The 12,703-nt window shown below is 40.1% G+C and overlaps 1 protein-coding gene across 14 annotated transcripts in view; it reads left to right on the forward strand.

The window, feature by feature from the left end:
• The window catches only part of ZBTB20 (zinc finger and BTB domain containing 20), a 920,614-nt gene that overhangs the window by 733,389 nt on the left and 174,522 nt on the right, over window positions 1-12,703 (forward strand). For all 14 annotated transcript variants that reach the window (XR_002823602.1, XM_023728689.1, XM_023728690.1 and 11 more), the window contains one exon: window positions 2,854-2,890. The gene's annotated coding sequence lies outside the window, so the exon portion shown is untranslated. The remainder of the gene's footprint in view (window positions 1-2,853; window positions 2,891-12,703) is intronic.

Below are 12,703 nucleotides of genomic sequence, written 5' to 3' on the forward strand. Positions count from 1 at the left end.
TCATAGGGATCTGTATCTCCTCAAGATGTTCAAAATGACTGCCCTAGAACATTACATAAATTGAAATTAGAATTGAATAATCTTTAAAGTTACAGTTAATAATACTTTCAGTTGCTTGGAGATTGACACTATGTAACAATTTCCACTCAGAAATCATAAAGCTAAGATGAGGCTCCATCACTACAAGTTGCCACTACTTCCCCTCTCTCTACTTTTGTCCCCTCCCCCATGTGAATGCTATGAATTATTTGGCGCTCACAGTTTTATACTCTTTGCTAGATATTTGTACTTTGAACTTAGAAGGCTAAATGTGAAATTTTTTATCTTATGTGAAACTATTATAGATAATTCTTTTCGTTTCAGATGAAAACAACTTGCAGACATACAAGGTGAATACTACTTAGACAGAAAGGGCACATATCAATAAAACAACAATTTGAACTGAACAAAAATAAATCTATGTAGATTAAAACATATTCTCAAAACTGCATAGCAAATTGTAATTCAATCAAGAAGCAGGGGTCTTTTGACGTTTATGAACATTTATGAATTGTTTAAGAACTTTGAGATTAAATTTTTATCTTTAGTATTCAATTTGGGTTCGGTATTATGGTTTTTCATTAATATATAAAGATAACAATTATAGCCAATAAAATCTTCAATTTAATTTGGCTTTAGTTTGTCTTAGACTGTGACATTACATCCTGTGATTTTTCTCTCTGTCTTGGATTCCTGTCATTGACAGCCTGTGCGTCATTTGACATCCAGAAAGGACAGTTTTCATTCCACACCTTGGGTGTATAGGCAGTCTGGGTGCAGTTTACATTGCTCTCTTATGATCACATCAAAATTTTAATTTTGACTTATTAACATTTATGTATAAATGCTCCTTGAATTTTTGAAAAAAAAGTTACCGCTTAGATACGAGAACATAAGAAATCCTAAATATAGTTAAAGAAGAGCATAACATATTATTTAGAGTTATTGGGTTTCTGACATACAACAGAAAAATGATAATTGAACATATTTCAGAGAAAATAGCTATTAATATCCTCTCCTTTTTCCCAAAGGGTTGGGAAGGAAATTAAGCTAACAAAAAAAAAAAAAAAAGAAAGAAAGAAAAGGAAGAGAAGGGAAGAGAAAGGGTGGGGAAGGGATGAAAGAAGAAAGAGAGAGAGGAAGGGAGCAGAAGAGAGAGAGAATGCATCAGTGCAACAGTCCAGCATCATACTGGCTTGTAGAGGAGACTAGAATTTAGGAAAACTTAGAGCTTTAAAGTCTTTGAAGATTAGTCAGTCTCTTTTTTAATATTTCAGATTTGTATGTACTTCCAATGAATCATGTATAATCTAATTATCTTGCTTAGAAATTAAACTCATCAATTTTGTGAAGCAATCTGAAAGCACTGGAGACCCCAGCCTTTCTTGTGTTTACATGCATTATGACTCAGGCTGCAGATTCTCATCCTAACTCTTCTTTTCCAAGGAGAACACCATCCTTTACAATTATGTTTGAATGGGAGGGTTTCACATTGGCCATAAATGGGAGACCATGTCTTTTGGGGAAATATCTACCATGTCTACAATGATCCAGAAAATGCGCCATTGTAGAAGTTGCATTCATTCTGAGAAGTGAAGTCTCTTTAATTGCTGTCTCCCTGCTCTAGCCTTATTCTGTGGTAAATATTTTATCAGGTTCTTCTTCTTGATGTCCTTTAATAAAGTTTGTTTTACATGCTTCTGGAGACTTTATGTGAAGTGGTTAAAATTACGGAGTCAGGAAGACAAGGATTTCATACATTAAGTCCTTGATATGGTTTAGTGGGGAGGGTGTGCTTTGTTTTCTCAGCATCCTTCTTTGGTTTATTAATTTCTTGTGGATCTTCTATTATTTCCAGTTTACTCTTCTATAAGATATCAATACAATGGTAGGTAGGCCAGTCCTGTAATAGCTTATTTGATTCGTTATTTGAAGATTACAAAGGAGAATTACTGGATTAACCACAGAGCAAGAAACTATTAAGGTCAATGTCCCACAAACAACTACTGTATGCCGGATTCCTGAAGTGTCCATCATTAGAAATGTGTTTTGGGGGTAAATTTTTTAGTTGAAGATCATTTATTAGATGATTTCCCACTACAGTGAGGACATTCCTGGGCTGATGAAAAGTGGTAGAGGAGGCAGTATGAGAAAGGGAAGCCAAAGCACCAAGGCCAAGTTTTTAGTGATACTGAAGGTTAACAGTGCATGGCAGTGTTGAACTTGTCCAGACTAAATTCACCCTTAAAAGAGCTAAAGTTTATCAGAGGTTGACTCATCTTTGTTTAGGTAAAGTTAATCATGCACTACATAGTAGAGCTTTTACCTACCCTAGTCAGTGCTGTCCAGTAGAAGTTTCTGCAATGATAGAAATAGAACTTTCTGCAGTGGTATAAATGTCTATGCTGTCCAGTAAGCCAGCTGCTAGCCACATGTGGCTGTTGAGCACTTGACATGTGGCTAGTGTGACTTAGGAACTGAACTTTTATTACTTTTTATTAAATTTTAATTAATTTCAGTTTAGATAAATGTGGCTATTGGCTATGGTATTGCACAATGCAGCGCTAGCTAACACTCCTGTGTTGGCACTCTTTGTGCTGGTGAGTACTGTGCCATTGTAGCAGGAGGTCACACCTTTGGAAAACTTTTATGAGGCCGGATCTCCTTTCTTTTGGGGCTACAGGTGGCAAAATTGGGATTTTACTACCGGCCCTTTAGGATCAACCAGTTCCATTTATTCTTAAATTTGCTTTTCTTCTCCCTACTCTATCATTTGGTTGGTTTTTAATTCCTTGTTTTTTCTTTGATTTTCAGTTCCTTGACCATCAGTCTGTAGCCTGCCCCTCTTCATGTAAGTAAAAATTTTTTTTTTTAACCTTTCATAGAGGTGTCAGATTTGGGAAATTTTGGTCTTTACTGGTATGTTTTTAGGTTGACTTTGTTGCAGTTTCTAGCACTTCTTCGGTATGTTTTCCAGCTTCTTTTGTGTTTGAGATTGATGTTGGTAGTGGTACTGGCAGTTGCCATCCATGAAAGTGACCACAGAGACCAGTGGCCCCAGCCACTCTGTACTTAGAGAAAGAGTGCCTTTTACCAGCCGCAGCTGCTGTTTGCAGAAGTGACTGCTCTTCTAAACTATGGCTGATGTTCTGCAGCCAGATACCAGCAGAAGTTGGGCTTTTAGCTCACTGTCAATCAATGGGCGATTGTTTATTCTTCAGTTATGCACTCATCCCTACTTTCAATAGTTTTTAATTTTAGCTTCTAGATCAGAGCTGTTATTTATCAAATGAAATATCTAATATCCCTTTACTAAGAAGTACAAGACTGAAAAGTAAATGGGCTGAAATTGTGGGCAAAACTATGAAGTCCAGAGGAAAAAAAGAGATCCGGGATTCACATGTACCAGTAGGTTTATGGAATGTACCATTCTTTTTTAGAAAAGATGGGAAATCTTTTGCGAAGGGATAAAAATGTGATTTCAGATGAAAAGAGAGGACATTTATTATTTAAAGCACAAACCAGGCTACACTGAATGGTTTGGGGTAAATTATACTTTGAGCTGCTTGAAAGAGGTTCCGGGGCAAAGAACCCAAATATGCAAAGCCACCTCATGAGACACCACCTGAGAGATACTACAGGTAGTGACAGTCGCCTAATGTGATAAATAACCATCAGCATCCTTCCAGCTGCTTCTCCCTCTCTAGTGAGTTCTGCTCCTTTTTCACAACCAGAGAAGATCTCACTTCACTCATCCTTCCTCACTCCGAGCTGTTTCTCCTGAGCTGTAGTCAGGAAGAGGGTTCTCCTGGCTCTTTTGCTTGTATGTGGCTTCCACTAACATTCCTAGAAGCTAGTGGCAAATATATTTAGGGGAGCAGAATCCTTCAAAGGAAGCTAAGGCTGAGGTCTAACATAACATTTATTTGACAGAGAAAGGAGACTGATTAAAGTCCCCAAAGACTGGTGCTGTGTGCAATCCATTATACAACAGGGGTGGGTCCTACCTGCCCCAACAAGTCTGCTGCTTCTCAGGGTTGATAGAGTGGGTCTGTCCATGCCTTAGAGGTTGTCAATGTGCATGCTTTTGGTTACCACTTTATGTCTCCACCTCCCTCCCTTCAGTTACCTAGCACTGCGTATTTCTAGTCCTCTGACTGGCAAATCATTTTTGCTACAGTTCTTTTGTGTAAAAACAGTTCACGTAATTGCTCTGTGTTAGACAAGGCATTAATCCTCACATCACCAGGGATGAGTCAGCAGTGCACTCCTGCCCGCCCGCTCAGCTGTTATGACGTCAGCACCATAGGGCGAGCCTCAGACACGAGCTGTACAGGGGACTGGAGACCTGTGTCACAGATTAGAAATGGAGGGGCAGACCTTGGAGAGAAAAAATGTAATTGAAAAGCTGTCTCTGGCTCATAGCAGAATGTGAAACTCATTCTAATGCTACATCAACCATCAGTCCAGCAGCTTCTAGAGAGATTCTATTTTTCTAACCAGAGATAAGGCTGGGAGGGTGACACCTAATGAGCTGATAGCCCATTTGTGTGCCCGTCCCTGGGCCAGGATTCATACTTTCTTGGATTGTTCCAAATCCTGAGGCTGCCCTTATGTCATCAGGATGACAGGGCCTTTGGCAGTCTTTCTGTCCTCAAATGCCCCAAGACACAGCTGATGACTCCAGTGACAGCACCCCAGGGACCCATCTAAAGGAAAAGTTCCTTGGGAACAGATCAGAACATTAGTTCCCCAGTCCTTCTAACTCTGATATTCTTTTTACTTCTTCAATTGCCTCCTCTAGACAGGTGCACAGTCCTTCCCGCCTTCTCTCGTTGACACTACATTTAGACCAGTGTCTCCCTCTTCATTTGACCCAGACTTCAGTAGGACCTGAATAGCTACCAGACTTTCCCTCAAGAATTTCCATTCCATGACTCTTTAGCATAATCCGTGGGGAGGCCTCCATAACCTGCCCTGCTGCCTTGAAGCAGGTAGCACAGACTTGCCCTCTTTGGGATACCGAGTTCATATAACTTAGACCTCTCTCTACAGTTCAGACTCAGATTCATGTCCAGGACAGGACTTTTCAGTATTTAAAACTAAGTGTTGAAAAGGGTGATAATTCACTGCCTCAGTGGCATTCTTGGTTAAAAAGACATTCTTCCATCACAACATCTATCCCTCACTCTTACTTTCACCCCAGCCCATCACAAGCTCCTATGATAACCATCAGAAAGTGCTTTACTGGTGGGACCTTCTGCCTTCATTAGATTGCTAGTACACTCCTACTATGCTTATAGGAGCTAATAATGCTGTTTGACTTAGTTTTGATTAATCATTATGTACCAGCTTTTATTCAGTCAACACACATTTATGGCATGCTAGTCACTATGCTTGGTCCTGGGCACAAAGATAAAGAAGAAGTGTTCTCTGTTGTTAAAGCACTCACAGTCTGGTAGAGGAGACAAATAACTAAATAAAGACCATACCGTGTGGTAAGTGCTAGAATGGATGCATATACAAGATGTCGCAGAGGGAAGAAGGAGTGCCCTTTGCATTGTGTAGAGGTGCCCAAGCTGGGCCTTCAAGTCAGAAAGAATGAATTGCAGTTTACCAGATGGATGAGGGAGAGGGGAAAGAAAGGAGGGTCACAGTTAGGAAAAACCAAGAGCGTTTGCAAAGGCAGGCGGCCTCACACAGCAGCCAAGTGCAGAGGACTGAGTTCAGTGTGGCTGAGCAGGGGATTGAGAGGGGAGCACTGAGAGATGAGGCTGGAAAGTAGGCAGAAGTCAGATTATGGAGGGCCTTGTATGCCATGCAGAGGAGTTTGGACTTGATCCTGCAGGCTTGAGGGGGCTTCGACGAACTTTAAACAGACTTATGTTTTAAATAGAGCATTATGAAAACAGGGAGACCAGGTTAAAGGTGAAAAACTGGGCAGTGAGGGTGGGAATGGAGAGGAGGGACTATTGTAGTATTGAAATAGACCTGACATTTGCATAATTCCAGCATATTTTGGCCCAGTGCATAATCCTTGCCTTCTAGGAGAAAGGCTAATGTTTTGTGTGGGACCAAATTCAGACCAAAATACATGTTTATGGGAGCTTCACCAGAGACCTCAGTGTGAACCTGACCTCACCCTGAGCTCCCTGGACCACAGTCCTGCAGCAGAATCAGGACCGCTGCCTGCAGGTCTCCGGAGGTGTGTCATCTTGCTGCCCATAACGGTCGTGGGAGAAGGGCAGACCCATACGGAGAAAATATTCCCAGTGCCATGCTCTTCTCTTCTTTCCCCTAAAAGTGAAACAATTTCTTAATAATGTCCCCCTAAAGTCTACCAAGGCCCCAATTTCCTGTCATGTTCCCACTGCTGCCTTTTCTAAGCAGAAGTTCCATGCCATTGAACTGAATTGCAGCTTATTCACAGACGGGTGTGGAAACAACTCCGTACTATATTCATTCCTTTTCGCTGAATTAGAGTTCACCATAAGTGTGCTTTTCTCTTGTTCACTTTGGGCTGCCAGGACAATTTAAAGGAGATTTTCAACAACTATGTCTTATGTACCGTGTTCTCTTTTGCAAATGGGAGGATGCGTGTGGGCGTGTTTAAGTCTTCTCTATGTTGTTTTCTGGAGTAAGCTTTGAGAAGATGAACGAGACAAGGACTAGGGACCTACTGAAAGCCTGGGTCCCTCCAGCGACCTGAGTGCAGGACGTAGGCTGGTGATCAGATGGTCAATTATGTGTTTGTCAAAACACAGTGGGCCGCATTCCAGACTGCCAGCTTTGGAGGCCCAGCTTCTGCCAACCAAATGTCATCTGGGAACACGCAACGCTGGGCACTGCGAAGGAGTTTGAAATAGACCATGGCACAGCCAACCCACTGCCAGTCTTGTAGCACCAATATGGCATGCACAGCCGGGCCCCGTGTTTCAGAGCTCAGGAATTCACTGTACTAAATTCAAGAGGTCAAATGGGTTCCTGTTTTCTAAGCCTGTATTCTCTGCTGCTCAGCAATTTCCAGGGGATTTTTCCAGTCAGATCTCTGTGGAAACCACTCTTTCTGTAGTGGTTATGAGAGTCTTGTAATGTCCCACAGGGGAGAAAAAAAATAAACTTGCTTTGACAATGACTGTGATTCCAACAGAGGGATTCCAACTCTTAGGAAATTATAGTAAAGGTGTATAGCTTTTAAAATACCAGGAACCACCTTGGCAACTTATAAAAAGCAGAAGGGCTTTGCCTATTTTATAAAGTGATTTGCATATACCTGCATAAATAATGTCCCCACCTGTACTTTTGTGCATTTAGGTTGAATAAATTAAATTCAGTGATCTTTAAAATATTCACTGTCTTTTATTTCTCAGACATCGTTCTCAGGACCCTTCCGCCTCGATTTTTTTCCCCTGTGGTAGTAGTGCCTGTGTTTTTTTCAATCTTTTGACTAATTCAGAGAATCAAAACACTTCACACACCAACATTACCACAGCCAGGAACGTTACATCCTTAAATGTCCCTCTGCTTGCCTTTTCCTTAGTCTTTCTCCCTATCAATCATAAGTTGCTTATACTTTACTTAAGGGAAAATGGCAGAGTGCATTAACTAAAATGAAACCACTGCACAAGATAGCTCAAGCTCCACTACCTATATATATATATATATATATATATATATATCTCCAGCCTTGTACTGATACACACCTCATGGACACACTCACTTAACCTTTTCTTTCACTGTCAACTGCTACTCTCCCTTCAGGAACCATCCAGCCCCTAAGCCACATTAGTTATAACTTGGGCCTTCAAATCAAAGCCTGGTTAGTAGACCAGCCAGGTACATTCAGCCCATAAGATTTTACTAAGTATTTACTTTATACAAGCACCATTCTTTTTGGGAAGTTAAAAGATATAGCACATTGTCTTGCTTGCTCTTAAAATTGAGTTAGAAATGGAAGGTATACTGTTGAGTGTTTTGTGTGCATATAAGGCAGTAGATGACCAAGTGTCAAAACGTATGTTACAGTTAGTAAGTTCTGTAGGAGTTTATTCAGGAGAGAGGACCTTGAGAGATGGACTGCTTAATGTAAATGTGATTCATCTGGGTCTTGAAAAATGGATGGAATGTAAAAAAGATGATGGATAAAAGAATGATATTCCAAGAAATAGCATAAACTGAAGCGTTGGAATCTCTGAGGAGGTCCAATAAGTAGCACCCTATTCCCTATCAAAATTCTCAAACTATTGGAACATAAACCAAAAACTGATAGCTGAGGAACCAAAAATTTTGATAAAGTTTGGGTTGAAGGACGTAGCTTAATGTGAGAGAAAATGGGCGTGTTAACTCCCTTCCCTTCAATCTAGATCTTTGAAGAGCCCTCCTAAGGGAAAATTTGGATCTGCATAAGAGCATCACTTTTCCAGGTCACTAACTCCCACTAGTCTGAGTAGAAAAGGAAGGAGAAAGAGTCTAAACTCCTGTGCTTACAAACTTGAATAGATCAGTTCTACCTAACTGAGAAACATGGACCGAGGGCTGTCTTACTAGTGGGATGAATCACCCTACCTCCACGGGGAAGCATAAGGAGTGAGGCAAAAGGCAAGAAATATTCAGAAAACTTCCTTCTGGAAAATAGGAGTAGGGAAGAGACATTCCTTCCAGCATTAAGATCCTTAAGCTGGAAAATGAGAGGACGAAGTACTGAGTGAAATGAAAATAAGAACCAGAGCCAAGAGGTCAAACAAGGCTCTCGTCTGTCGAAAGGTACATACTTGGGGTTGAAACCAGTAGTCATAGAATTATCCAAGGTCTAAACTGTGGCACCTTTTAGGAGTCTCAAAATTACCAGAATCAAAACCTGGGGAGTAGGCAATAAATGAAAATAACAGACTAAAACCTAGGCTGGAAAAAATAATACAAAAACTCCTGTCTCTCGTCAAACTAATAATAGCAATAATAAAAAAGTATTTATTCGGTGCCTGCTATGCTTTAGTACTTGACCAAATACTTTCAATAGCTATCTGATTTAACTTTTTAAAACTATCCTATTAAATAAACCAAACCCACTGCCGTCAAGTTGATTCTAACTCATAACGACCCTATAGGTACTGTGATAATCCTAATTTTTCAGATGAGGAAACTGAGATTTAGCATGTTTGAGTAATTTTTCCAAGAACAGTTAGTAAGTAGTAGAAATAGAACTTGAATCTAGGAGTATCTACCTTAAAAATCTTGACCAATTTTCAATAAACACAGGTATCCCAGGTAGATGGAAATGACCTTCGGTGGTGAATTGTTACACAAACTATGGTACATCCATACCATGGAATAGTGCTCAGCAATAAAAAGGAATAAACTATTGATACAAACAACAACTTAGCTGGGTCATAGGGGAATTATGCCAAGTGAAAAAACAATCTCAAGATCATATACTACACGATTCCATTCTTGAAATGAGAAAATTAAAGAGATGGAGAACAGATTAGTGGTTGCCAGAGGTTAGAGATGAGGAGAGGGAGGAAGGTGACTGTAGCTATAAAAGGGTAGGAGGAGGGATTCTTGTGATGGAACTGTTGTGTATCTTGACTGTGGTGGTGGTCACATGAATCTACACATGTGATAAAATTGCATAGAACTAGATACACACACAAACACAAGAGTGCTTCTGGTGAAATCTGAGTAAAGTGAATTGATAGTATCAACATCAATTTCCTGACTGCAATATTATACTATAGTCATGCAAATGTAATGATTAGTTGAAACTGGTTGACATGTATACCAGATTTCTCTGAAATATTTCTTACAACTGCATGTTAATCTACAATTATCACAAAATACAAAGATTAAAAAAAATGATCAAGCTAGCTTCATTGTGGAGAATGGTTTGGAAGGAGGAGAAGTGGATATGGGGAGATCAGTAAGGAGGCTACTGTCGTACAGCAGAAAAGAGATAGACTAGGGTGGTAGCCCTGGGAATGGAGAAAAAATAAATGGAACTGAGGAATAATTCAGAAGTAAAATATATAGGACTTCCCAGTGGATTGGATGTGGGGGATGAAAGAGAGAGATGTGCAACTCAGACTCCTAGTTTTAGGCTTATAAAACTGTATGGAAGATGGCGTTATTCACAGTTGTACGAGACACCAAAGGAGGACTGGGGTGGAGAGACAGTCGTAAGTTCTGTTTTTGGGATGTTGAGTGTGAGGTGCTTTTGATAAGTATTAGTGGACATATTAAATAGGCAGTTGAATATATACAACTGGAATTCAGAAGTAAAGCGAAGCCTGGAGATACCAGTTCAGGGTAATCAACATACAGTGGTAAATGAAGACGTTGGCATGAATGGTATTGCCTAGGGACAGGGTTAGATTGAGAAGAGGGCCCACACTGAGCTTTGAAGATGTCTTATTATTTAATCAGCTAGTAGAGAAAAATGAAGCAGTAAAGTATCTTCAGAAGGAGCAGCTAAAGAGATAGTAACAAAATCAGAAAACAGTGGCACAGAAGCCAAAGGAAGAGAGTGTTACGAAGAACAGAGAGTGATCACTGGTGTGAAGTCCTGCCGAGAAGTCAAGTAAAGTCAGGTCTGAAAAACATACATTTAATATATTAATTTGGAATTTATTGGTGACCTCCAAAAAGCTGTTTTGTTGAAGTGGTAGTGGGAGAAGGAGAGAGTAAGAGGTGAAGAAATAGAAGCAGCAAATATGGACAACTCTTAGAAGTTTTGCTGTAAAGAAAATTGAAGAGAACTAGTACCATAGCTTAAGAGGGGAAGTAGGGTGAAAAGAAGCTGTGAAAAAGTTGAAACAGTTCAGTGTTTGTATGCTTATGTGAAGAGTACAGTAGAGGGAGAGATTCAGTGTATAGGAGAGAGAAGAGCAGGGGACGAGTGGTAGGGTAAGATTCCTAGTAAGGCTAGATGGATGGAATCCTAAGCATAGGTGGAGGGATATAAGAAGGGACATCTCTTCTATTAGTACAAGAAAAAAGAAGGAAAAAATAAGGGCAGATGCCAGTCCACGTGCAGGTTTGGTACTGAGAGTTTAAGAGATTTCCCAAATGATGGCTCCTGTGGGGAAGCGGGGGGAGAGGGGAGGCCAAGTTCCTGCTAAGAATAAGTGGGAGGGGAATTGAGGAAAGTGGAGGTTTGAAATTGGACTTGGGACAAATGGGACAGCTAGTTGACCAGAGAAGTATTGTAGGGTTCTCCCTGGCAGTGTTGAAAGCCCAGGTGAGTTGGGTGGGTTTATGTTGATACGAATCTACCTTTGTGTGATTTTCTCCAGGAGTTCTGTGACCAAGGTGGAAGCTCAGAAAACAATGTGTATTTGAGTTCAAATTAAGATGGGATTTCACCCAGTATGCGTGAAAAGGCATTAGGGTTCTAGCTGAGGCCTGTATGGAAGGGCAGTGAAATCGGCTCAGTTCAATTTATTAAGCATCTCTCGAGCACCTACATTACACCAGGCACTGTGTTTGGTACTGAGGATACAGGGATGAATAAGGCACCTTTCCTGCCCTCAAATAACTCACAGTTTAGGGAGGCTTGAAGGCTTCCATCTGGTCCAAAAGGCCACAAGTAGGTGGTTAGGAACCCTTTCCCAAAAGACACTAAGAGACCCATATCATGTTTTTTGTTTTTTTCTTTTTTTGCTTCCTTTGTCTATTCCTTCCCTTCAACCTGAGTTTATCTATTCATTTTCTTGATTTCTCAAAAGGTATCTATTTTCTGCCTTATTGTCAAGCCTCTAATATGTTGTCATACATGTATAAGTGACAACTCGGATTCCTCCCATCATCATTTTGCTAAAATGTGGTCATTTAGGAACAATCAGATCATCATCTCCTTGATATGCAGTATTGGTACAGTGTGAATGTTCTCTACATTTTAAGATCTGGGGTCTAACTGTACAGAAAGGCTATTTGTTTAAAAGAGGGATGGAGAGAGAAAGAGTAGGGAGGTACAAGAAAGGGAGAAAAGAAAGAATGGAGGAAAGGAAGAAGGGAAGGACAGAAGGAAATGGAAAGAATGCTAGTTAGCTACAGAAGACCTTATGCAGCTCATCTTTGTTATTTGAGGGAACTCCTGTTTGAAGTGAATAGATAGGCTCCCATTCGTAATGATGGTCTACACCATCAGCCTTCAAAAACAGCCTCCAGGCATGGACATATCAGAGTACTATAGACTAAATTCCAGTGGCTCAGCAGCCCTGGGAAGAAGACCTGAAGGCTGTAAAAGTTCCTAATTTCCAATAGATGTAGAATCCTTTGCTTAGATTTATTCTAAGCATTATAAAAATGGTGGCTTAGAAAGAGGTGGTGACAATGAACACATTCCATTCTGCTAGATTCACTTTAGGAAATGAAATTAGGGTCACTTACTCAAAACTAAATTACAGATACATCTGGGGTAAAATTTGGCAGCTGTTGAGCAGCTGTATTTTTTTAATTTATTTTTACTTCTGTCATGATTCTATAATTCACACTTATTATAAAATATTAAGAAAGCATAAAGTAAGGGGAAACATTCATAATCTCACTACATAGAAGCAACTATTAACAATTTTGTAGATCACTTTTCAGTCTCTTCTCTGGATTTAATATACTTGAATACTCATTGTATGTATAGAGATGTATCCTATTTTTTTAACTCAATCTGTAT

Source organism: Trichechus manatus, unplaced genomic scaffold, assembly GCF_000243295.1.
Source record: "Trichechus manatus latirostris isolate Lorelei unplaced genomic scaffold, TriManLat1.0 scaffold00026, whole genome shotgun sequence".
Lineage (NCBI taxonomy): Eukaryota > Metazoa > Chordata > Mammalia > Sirenia > Trichechidae > Trichechus > Trichechus manatus.